Below are 9,830 nucleotides of genomic sequence, written 5' to 3'. Positions count from 1 at the left end.
GACGGACTGAGCGCGCTCGATCGGGCGGAGGGAAGCCGAGCGAGGGGAGGGGGAGCGAGCGGGGGAGAAAGTGCTGCTGCCGCGGCCACGCCCCCAATCGCGGCCAGCTCTAACTTCCCACCAATCAGAGGCCGCGGCTCGGCGAGGATAGTAGCAACTCGGAGCAAAGGAAGAATGAAAAGAAGAAAGAAAGGCGAGGGGGGGCGGGGGAGGAGAGGGAAGTTCGGAGTTAACCCCTCGAGGCCCGCGGCGCTCCGAGAAAAAGCCCCTTTTTTCTCTCTCTCTATCTCTCGCTTCATTCACCCGGCGGAAGTCTGGATGGATGGGTGGGAGGGGTTGCCAACGTTGCCGGCTCGCCCCTGCTCCGGTGCTTTCGTTCGTGCTCGACGGGCAGATATTCACGAGCGTGGCACTCCTTTTTTTGGGGGGGGTGGATGGTTGCGGGGGGGGGACGACGCGATTTCGGGACATCACCCCCCCCACACACACACATATCCAGGGGTGCCAACTTGGAAAAAATTAATGGCGGGCCAGGTAATCGATCACAAAGACGTGGCACACGAGCACCGTTTCTATGGCAATGCCCATCAACTTGGGGGCCCCCGGACCCCTCAAATGTTTAGGGGGCCCGAAGGGGTCTCTTTCCCTAGGAGTTTGGCTCCTATGCCCAGAAGGCGGCGCAGGATGAGGATCTGTGGTGTGCTCCCTCTGGCAACCTCAGAAGCCAGGACCACTCCGAAAACGGGGATTATTTATGCATTTGTTGCTACACTTGTTGTTTAGTCGTGTCCGACTCTTTGTGACCCCCTGGACCAGAGCACGCCAGGCACTCCTGTCTTCCACTGCCTCCAGCAGTTTGGTCAAACTCATGCTGGTAGCTTCGAGAACACTGTCCAACCATCTCGTCCTCTGTCGTCCCCTTCTCCTTGTGCCCTCCATCTTTCCCAACATCAGGGTCTTTTCCAGGGAGTCTTCTCTTCTCATGACGTGGCCAAAGTATTGGAGCCTCGGCTTCAGAATCTGTCCTTCCAGTGAGCACTCAGGGCTGATTTCCTTCAGAATGGATAGATTTGATCTTCTTGCAGTCCATGGGACTCTCCAGAGTCTCCTCCAGCACCAGAATTCAAAAGCATCAATTCTTCGGCAATCAGCCTTCTTTATGGTCCAGCTCTCACTTCCATACATCACTACTGGGAAAACCATAGCCTTAACTGTACGGACCTTGAGGATGATGAGGATCTGTGGTGTGCTCCAAAACCCTCTGGCAACCTCAGAAGCCAGGACCACTCCGAAGACGAAGGGCTGTGAGAAGAAGACACTGAACGGGATGGGCTATTGGCCTGATCCAATTGGGGTCCTTCTTATTCCTCCATCCCTTATTTAAAGCATAATGCATCTATCTCACCTGGGCAGATGCAGCTCATCGACCAGGGAAGGGACCCCATCTAGGAGGAGAAGGAAAATTCTGGATCTAAACCTTTGCTGCCTTTGCGGCTATACGGATTCATGAGTAAGGCTTGGGGGGGGGTCCATACCTGCTCCCTTGTAGGATATCTCAGGAGAAGAAAAGGCTCAGGAGTAAACCCTACACAAATCTGGAGTCCCTAAGACAGTTGGATAGCGCCTGGTACGCCTCCTTCCTGCAACTCTCGCAGCCAAGCTGGTGCCAAACGTCTTGCTCTGCTTTCCTCGGGGCCACATCAGTGACACTGAGATGGGGGTCTTGTCGAATAGGCAGCCCAGGACCTTCAGACACATAAACCATGTGCATAAACTTCCATAAACCAGGCCGCAGGGACACCTTTCCACGCCCCCCACCAACCCAATTGTCCTCCTCATCAAATCATCATTTTATCATCACCGGCTCACATGCGTAATTAATCCTCCAGGCCAAGCAGAAAATTTGGAGTGGTTTTGAGACTGGTCCTGAGCACAACATATTGAAGTGTTTAGTGTGATTAAAGTTTCTTTTCTCTTCCACAGGCCCAAACTCTCAGCAATAAGAGTCGTGTGTGTGTGTGTGTGTGTGTGTGTGTGTGTGTGTGTGTGTGTGTGTGTTATTTTCCCTTCTTCCTCGACTCCATAATAGGATGCAGTAACCCCATATTCTGTTACTGGGGCAGCCAGGTTGGGGTCTCCTTCCTCCCATAAGAAAGTAAGAAGAGCCTACTGGATGAGGCCCAAGGCCCATCTAATCCAGCATCCCATTCTCACAGGAAGCTCACAAACTGGTCCTGAGCTCAACAGCAAATGTCTACGCTTGCGATCACCAGGCATCATTTTATAAACGTTGATCGTGTTGTGACTTATTTGCCTTTTCTCTCAATCAAAAAGTCTTGAATGCTGCAACTTTTTCTAACAGGGAAGGAGTTGCTCCTTGAATGAATTGATTTTAGGATGTATTTCAATTAACAGATTGTGATTTTATGTAAACTGTGTTACTTTTACTGTTGTTAGCCACTCTGAGCCTGGCTGCGGCTGGGGAGGGCGGGATATAAATAAAATTGTATTATTATTGTTGTTTATCATTTTGCTCCCCTTTTTCTGAACCTCTCCCTGCAGCGCATAACTCGTGCCCCCCTCCCCTGTCTTATATATAGGTAACTCACTGATTTTGCCCACGCGATCGCAGGTTTGCATGGGTGGTGGGAAATAAATAAGGAAATGGGGAGCAAAAATACCGTATTTTTTGCTTTATAAGACTCACTTTTCTCTCTCCTAAAAAGTAGGGGGAAATGTGTGTGCGTCTTATGGAGCGAATGCAGGCTGCGCGGCTATCCCAGAAGCCAGAACAGCAAGAGGGATTGCTGCTTTCACTGCACAGCGATCCCTCTTGCTGTTCTGGCTTCTGAGATTCAGAATATTTTTTTTCTTGTTTTCCTCCTCCAAAAACTAGGTGCGTCTTGTGGTCTGGTGCATCTTATAGAGCGAAAAATACGGTAAATTAAAAAGGAGGTGATTCACCATTCACCACTCTCCCTGGGTTATTCCCATGTGGGGTTTGCTTGAGGGGATCAGCTGTTCTAAGGGATTCCTACCTTTATGAGTTTTTGCACTTAGGTGTGGGCCCCCCAAACAGAACCCCTGCATAAGAGGCGAGTTATCTGTATTCACAAAGCAATAAAGACATATACTCTCATTAGGAGTTATGGCAAAGATGGAGGACCTATTGCCCACCTCCCCAGATTGCTTTGGACTCCAGCTCCCATCTGCCGCAGACCCTGAGCACTGGCCGTGCTGGTCAGAGCCCAGCAGCTAATGAAGGTTCACAGCTGTGCACCAGGACATAAATTATAGTGTTCGGTTATAATCCTCCATGTAGGTTCTTTATTTCTTCTGGAGCAGGAGAAGACTTACCTCCCTAGATCTGTCCATTAGGAGCAAACTGAACCTCCAGGGTGACACGAAGTCTATCTCCATATATATGCAAGACGTTTTGTTATGCCTACACTGGCTGGCAGCGGCTCTCGAGGGTTGAGGCAGGAGACGTTCCCAGCCAGACCTGGAGCTGCTAGAGATTGAAGCTGGGACCTTCTGCACTCAGAGCAGATTCCCTGCCACTTCCCAGTCGCTTAATGGAGAAAACAGCAGGTGTGGGCTTAGAATAGGGGGTTCCTCAGACCATGTGGTGGGCCGGACTATATTTTGGGGGGGAATATGAACGGATTCCTATGCCCCACAAATAACCCAGATGCATTTGAAATAAAAGCACACATTCTACTCATGTAAAAACACCAGGCAGGCCCCACAAATGACCCAGAGATGCATTTTAAATAAAAGGACACATTCTACTCATGTAAAAACATGCTGATTCCTGGACAGTCCATGGGCCAGATTTAGAAGGTGATTGGGCCGGATCTGGCCCCCGGCCTTAGGTTGCCTACCCCTGACTTAGAATCTCCATATCCTTCTTGTAGGATTTTCCCAAGACAACTGTATTGGGTTGCCAGAGTGGGGGTGGGGAGGACTCCAGCCTTGGTCCTGTAAGCTATCCAGACTCTCAGACTCCCGCGCACCCAGGCCACAACCTTTACCTGGACTTCTTCAAGTGCTTTAAGCCAGGGTAGGTGGTGTCTTTCAAGTGTGAAGACAGTGCTTGGTTTTTTGGATGGAGGACAGGAGTTTGTGTGTTGCACAGTTGCAACTTCACAATGTCGCCTTTTGCAGAAAGAAAAGGGTGTTTCCCCTTGGATCATCTGGCTGGCCACTGTGAGAACAGGATCTAGTCCAGCAGGATTGTATTATTTTCCTATGAGTTGAAGCCCCTATAAGGCAGGAATCTTTTTGCCCAGCATCGGCCTCAAACCCACAACCCTGCGATGAAGAGGTTCGTGCTCTGCCAGCCTCTTCCATATTTCTTTTGGCAGTTCAAAGTTGGGATCCAATGGCAGAGCGTGGGTTGTCAGCACCCGGGGCAAGGCAAGTAATTTGCGCCCCCTAACCCGTGGATTTGCACCCCCTAACCCGTGGATTTGCGCCCCCTTACCCTAACCCCCAGATGTTGCACCCGGTGCGGCCGGCCCCCCCTGCACCCCCACGCTATGCCACTGTTGGGATCGATTATGATCGGCACGTCCCGCAGGACCTGGAACACAGCCCGGCGGCCCATAGAAATTCCAGGTGCTTGGAGGATGCCCTGTCATTAAAAAAAACAACGCTTTTGATAGTTTTCCCAGGTGGAGATCACGTAAGGAGGCTAAGGAGCCGAGTGCGAAACGCGGCGTGCTCCATTACCAACGCACACACACAAGCCTTTTTGATGGGCAACCTTTCTCTCCCTCCATCCCCCCAATATACCCACCCCATCCCAAATCCAGAGGCTTCAGCAGCACCTTTCCAGTGCCAGCCGTGCCTCCTTCCCAAGCTAGCCAGCACATGATGTGGCCTGGCAGCCGGGGGCTCCTGTTCAGAGTCACGTACCTGGTGAAATTACAGGGTTGGGAAGCCCCATAAACATGGATCCGCGTGGCTGGGCAGGACAAGGGTACCTTTGTTCTCACGGGGGGGGGGGGGGAGAGAAGGTGCTTGAACCGTGGGACACACACAACACACACACAGAACTTGTGCCAAAGTGCAAGGTCAGCATGCAATTGCAGTGCGGGCGACAGGCCCCGATCCCCAGCGATTTCAATTTCAGCCGAAGCTCATGCAGGGGTCGCGTGGCGGAGCGACCCCCCTTGCCAAATCCCTTTCCGAAACTCTTGCACGTCCCGTGACTCAACCTCCACGTTTCGCCACAGGATGTGTGTCCTGGGAGGTGAAACTCAGCGGCGATGGCAGCCAGGAAGACGCCACCTCCAACAGCAGCAGCCTAAGACAAGGGTGAGGGAGCCTCAGGCCCTCCAGGGCTCTCTGTCCGGCCCTCGGAACTCTCCCCAGGCCACGCCCCTTTCCCCTCAAGCCACACCCCTCTGTGGCTCTGCCTTGCTCCCTCTCCTTTAGTGACCATGGTTGCCTGGGGCCTGGTTGGAGGATAGAGGGGGGTGGGAGCTAGCTCACGGACGCGACTCCCCTGCGAGGTAGGGTGGCAACCCTTGGGAGCCCTCGAGTTTAGAGAAAAAGCAGGGAAGAGGTGGCATGGCAGAAGTTTATAAAAACAGGGCCTATTTAACTGCGGAACTCACTGCCACAGTGACGGCCACCGACTTAGATGGCTTTTAAAGAGGATATGGGGCACCTATCTACGCGATGCACTCATATACTAAGTAAAGAAGGAAGGTTTACTGTCTCCCTCACCACCCCTCTTCTTCTTCTTCTTTTCTCTATTTTCTCCCCCCTCAATGCCTACAAACAAGAACGACTGTAATTGGCCTGTATTCTGCAATTCGAAAACAGACACTTGTTGTACCTTGATTATTTATGGAAAGTCTGTTAATACAAATGTGTTTCTTTTTAAATTAAAAATAGATTAGGTAATTTTGTGGAGGACGATATGGCTGCACCGTGTTGGCTATGTCCTCACCCCTTTTCTCTCCCCAAGCAAAGAACTCAGCGTTACCATCAAAGCCTACGTACACATTAGGCCCCAACAGAGGTCCTTAAAACAGAAGCCTCTGCTACTACCTGCACTGCCCAGTCTTAAAATCTCTAGGAACAAACCAGGCAACTGTATGGATATTTAGATCTTTAGCTGGGGGGCGATGGACTCCTAGGCTGGGCTGCCACCTAGTGGCATAGCAAAGCAACCACAACTTGCTTGCCAAAAAGTGGAGGACACAGAATTAGGGATAGAGAATTATCCAAGGTAAAACAGAGGTGGCCATTCTGAGATGGGGGGGAGAGAGAGATGGGGGGCTTCTGGATACAACATTGTGCCTCCTTCAGGCATTTGCAGGGCTCAGACTCCTTACCAACCCCTGCCAGCATGCACAATGGTCAGGGATGATAGGAGTCGGGGGTCCAAAATATCTACAGACGGATTCACTCTCTCCAACTCTTGTTTTCTGGCTGTCTACGGCAAAAACAGACACTGGACTAAATGGACCCGTGGCCTGATCCAGCGGCCAAACGGTTCCTATGCTCTATAGATGGATGGCTGGTATTTTGGTAAATTTTACATCAACTGGCTTTTGTTGTTTGGTTTTTATCTGAATCTTTTAACTTTTGCTTTACATAAACTGCTCAAGATGATTTCATTGATCGGGCAATATGTAAATCTTAGAATCACAGAATTGTAAAATAAATGTCTAAATCTTGTTAAATGAATGAATAATAATAAACAAGATCAGACCTAAAGAGTCCCTCTTTCCTATCAAGACAATTGAGTCTTATCAAACTCCACCGCTGCGTATCTCACAATCAACTCAAATCTAGGAACACTTTATCTAAACATGAGCAGCCTCGCCTTGCCATGGGACCACAGCATGCCTAAATATGATCACATACACCTGATTCGGAGCACAGCTCTTTCACCTCCTCTCCCCAAAGGCCTCACCTTTACCAGAAACGCATCAATAACACCGGCATCACCTGGAGACATGTGGGAAGGAGACCCTGGGGAGAAATTCCACCCGGACTTCATCAACTTCCCCCCTGCTCCATCCACCTGAGCCTGGGTCCTGAGTCCACAAAACAGGTTGCTTTCTTGACAACACCACGGAGCTATGGGATGGGCACATAAAGCTTGGTGGCACCAGCTCATGCACACTGTTTAATTCAAGACTGGATTGCTGCAATGCACCCTATGTGGGGCTTCCCTTGCGCTGGATCCAGAAGCAGCAGCTAGCGCAGAATGCTGCAGCACAATTGCTGACAGGGACCGCTGTCAGCGTATAACTCCTGTGCTTAAGAGATCTGCACCAGCTGCTGATTTGCTAATTCAACATACAGTGGTACCTCGCAAAATGAAATTAATTCGTTCTGCGAGTTTTTTCGTCTTGCAAATTTTTCGTCTTGCGAAGCACGGATTCCCTGGGTATTAACGGTTTTAAGAAAAAGGAAACAAACTCGCAAGACATTTTCGTCTTGCGAAGCAAGCCCATAGGGAAAATCGTCTTGCGAAGCAACTCAAAAAACGAAAAACCCTTTCGTCTTGCATGTTTTTCGTCTTACGAGGCATTCGTCTTGCGAGGTACCACTGTATTCCTATCAGTATAAAAAGCCCTTACCAACCTGGGACCAGTTTACCCCATAACACAAACTATGCCACTTCTATCTGCGGAACTGGCGCTGCTACAGGTCCCGCATAAAACCCAATTCTGCATTTGTAAGCAATTGATCTTTCAGTGTGGCACCAGTTAACTTTGGAACTCCCCGCTGATTGATATCACGCAGGCATCTTCCCTGTACAGCGGTACGTCGGAAGCTGAACGGAAGCCGTTCCAGAAGTCCATTCGACTTCCAAAACATTTGGAAATCAAGGCCCAACTTCCGATTGGCTGCAGAAAGCCCCGTCAAACATTCAGGTTCCAAAGAACGTTCGCAAACTAGAGCACTCACTTCCGGGTTTGCAGTATTCGGGAGCCAGAACATTCAGCTCCCAAGGCGTTCAGCTTCCAAGGTACAACTGTACTCTTTTTGGCGCTTGCTGAAATATTTTTTGTTCAGAGAAGCCAACACTTGGCATATGTTTTAACCCGGTTTTTAGCTTATTGCTGATTTTAATTATTTTTTTGTACATTCAGAACAGTTGCTTTCTATTGTTTCTTATTGACAATTTCATCGCTTTCTTTTCATAAACTGCTCTGAAGGTTCCACTTCCCCCGCCCACATTAAGTGGTGTAAAATTTTATAAAATGAATAAATAAATATAATTTGGCACTTCATACCATAAATTGACAGATAGCTATGTGTTATGTCTAAGCTAGACCACCCAAAGCTCTGGCCCGCAAAGTGAGACCCGAAATTCCTATTTGAACAAGGCTCTTGGGTTCCAGAGAAGCACGATGCCTTGTGCCAAGACAAACGCAACCATGAGGCAAGACCCACAAATACGAAAATATACTAATGCACTCCAAAGAAACAAACATAATACGAAAGGACAATGGGCGACGAAAACTACAGAACAATCGGCTACACATCCGTTTCTGCTCTTAAGCCTTTTGCAAATATGTACCAATTAGTCCTTGGGAAAGGTTTTTTAAACAATATTATTTGGGGAACTTGTCCAAATGATTCTTCATGTGCATCAGCAGATGGCAAGAAGTGTCTTTCAGCTTCCCAGGACAAAAGGAGTGTCTTGGTGAATGACCAATTTTTTGTCAAAAAGGGGGGGAAACCCCCAACCTGCCTCTCAGAGAACAGCCTCACTGCAAGAGGAAAATGGTTCACCAAAACAGGCTTACGATTCATCAGCCGCTTGATGCGCAAGAATAATTATTTGAACACATTCCCCCAAAGAAAACTGAACGCAAAATGAATTCTGAATGCAAAATAAAATTTCTCACTACAGCTACATATAAAGCAGGCGGGTCGCCAACGCTGTGCCAAAGACAACGCGGAAAGGTTACGGCATTTGGGAATTTTTCGTGGCACGTAACAGGTGACATGATAGAAGTTTATACAATTATGCATTTCACGGAGAAAGTGGATTAAAAAAATGCTTTCCTCCCTCTCTCCTAACACTAGAACTTCTGGGCATCCAACATTCAGTTCCACTGGAAGATTCAAGACAGACAAAACAAACGACTTCTTTATGCAGCAACCAGTTTAACTGTGGAACTCCTTGCCACAAGAGGCAGTGATGGCCACCAGCTTGAATGGCTTTAGAAGAGGATTAGACCAATTAATGGTGGAGGACAAGGCTATGGATGGCTACGCTTTGCCTCTACAGTCCTGCTCTGGTCCTGCTTGCCAGTTTCCCACTGAAGCATCGGTTGGCCACTGTGAGAACAGGATGCTGGACTAGGTGGGCGTCGGTCTGATCCAGTATGGCTCTTCTTAGGTTCTTAAGTGCAGTCATACCTCGGGTTGAATATGCTTCAGGTTGAGCGTTTTCTTTTTTATATATATAAATTTTTATTAAGTTTTTCCTTTACAAATAAATCTGTACAACCATGTTTACAAATTTCCTGTTTTTGAACTTCCACCAGCACCTCCCTCAATCCTCCATTTTTCCTATCTTCATGCATTTTCTATTATGATATTGCCAATTTGATATTATCCTTCCATAGAATAGAATCATAGAGTTGGAAGAGACCACAAGGGCCATCGAGTCCAACCCCCTGCCAAGCAGGAAACACCATCAGAGCACTCCTGACATGTGGTTGTCAAGCCTCTGCTTAAAGACCTCCAAAGAAGGAGAATCCACCACACTCCTTGGCAGCAAATTCCACTGTCGAACAGCTCTTACTGTCAGGAAGTTCTTCCTAATGTTTAGGTGGAATCTTCTT

The sequence above is a fragment of the Podarcis melisellensis genome (genome assembly GCF_964234715.1).
Source record: "Podarcis melisellensis genome assembly, chromosome: 16".
Classification (NCBI taxonomy): domain Eukaryota; kingdom Metazoa; phylum Chordata; class Lepidosauria; order Squamata; family Lacertidae; genus Podarcis; species Podarcis melisellensis.
Note: the sequence above shows the minus strand (reverse complement) of the source record.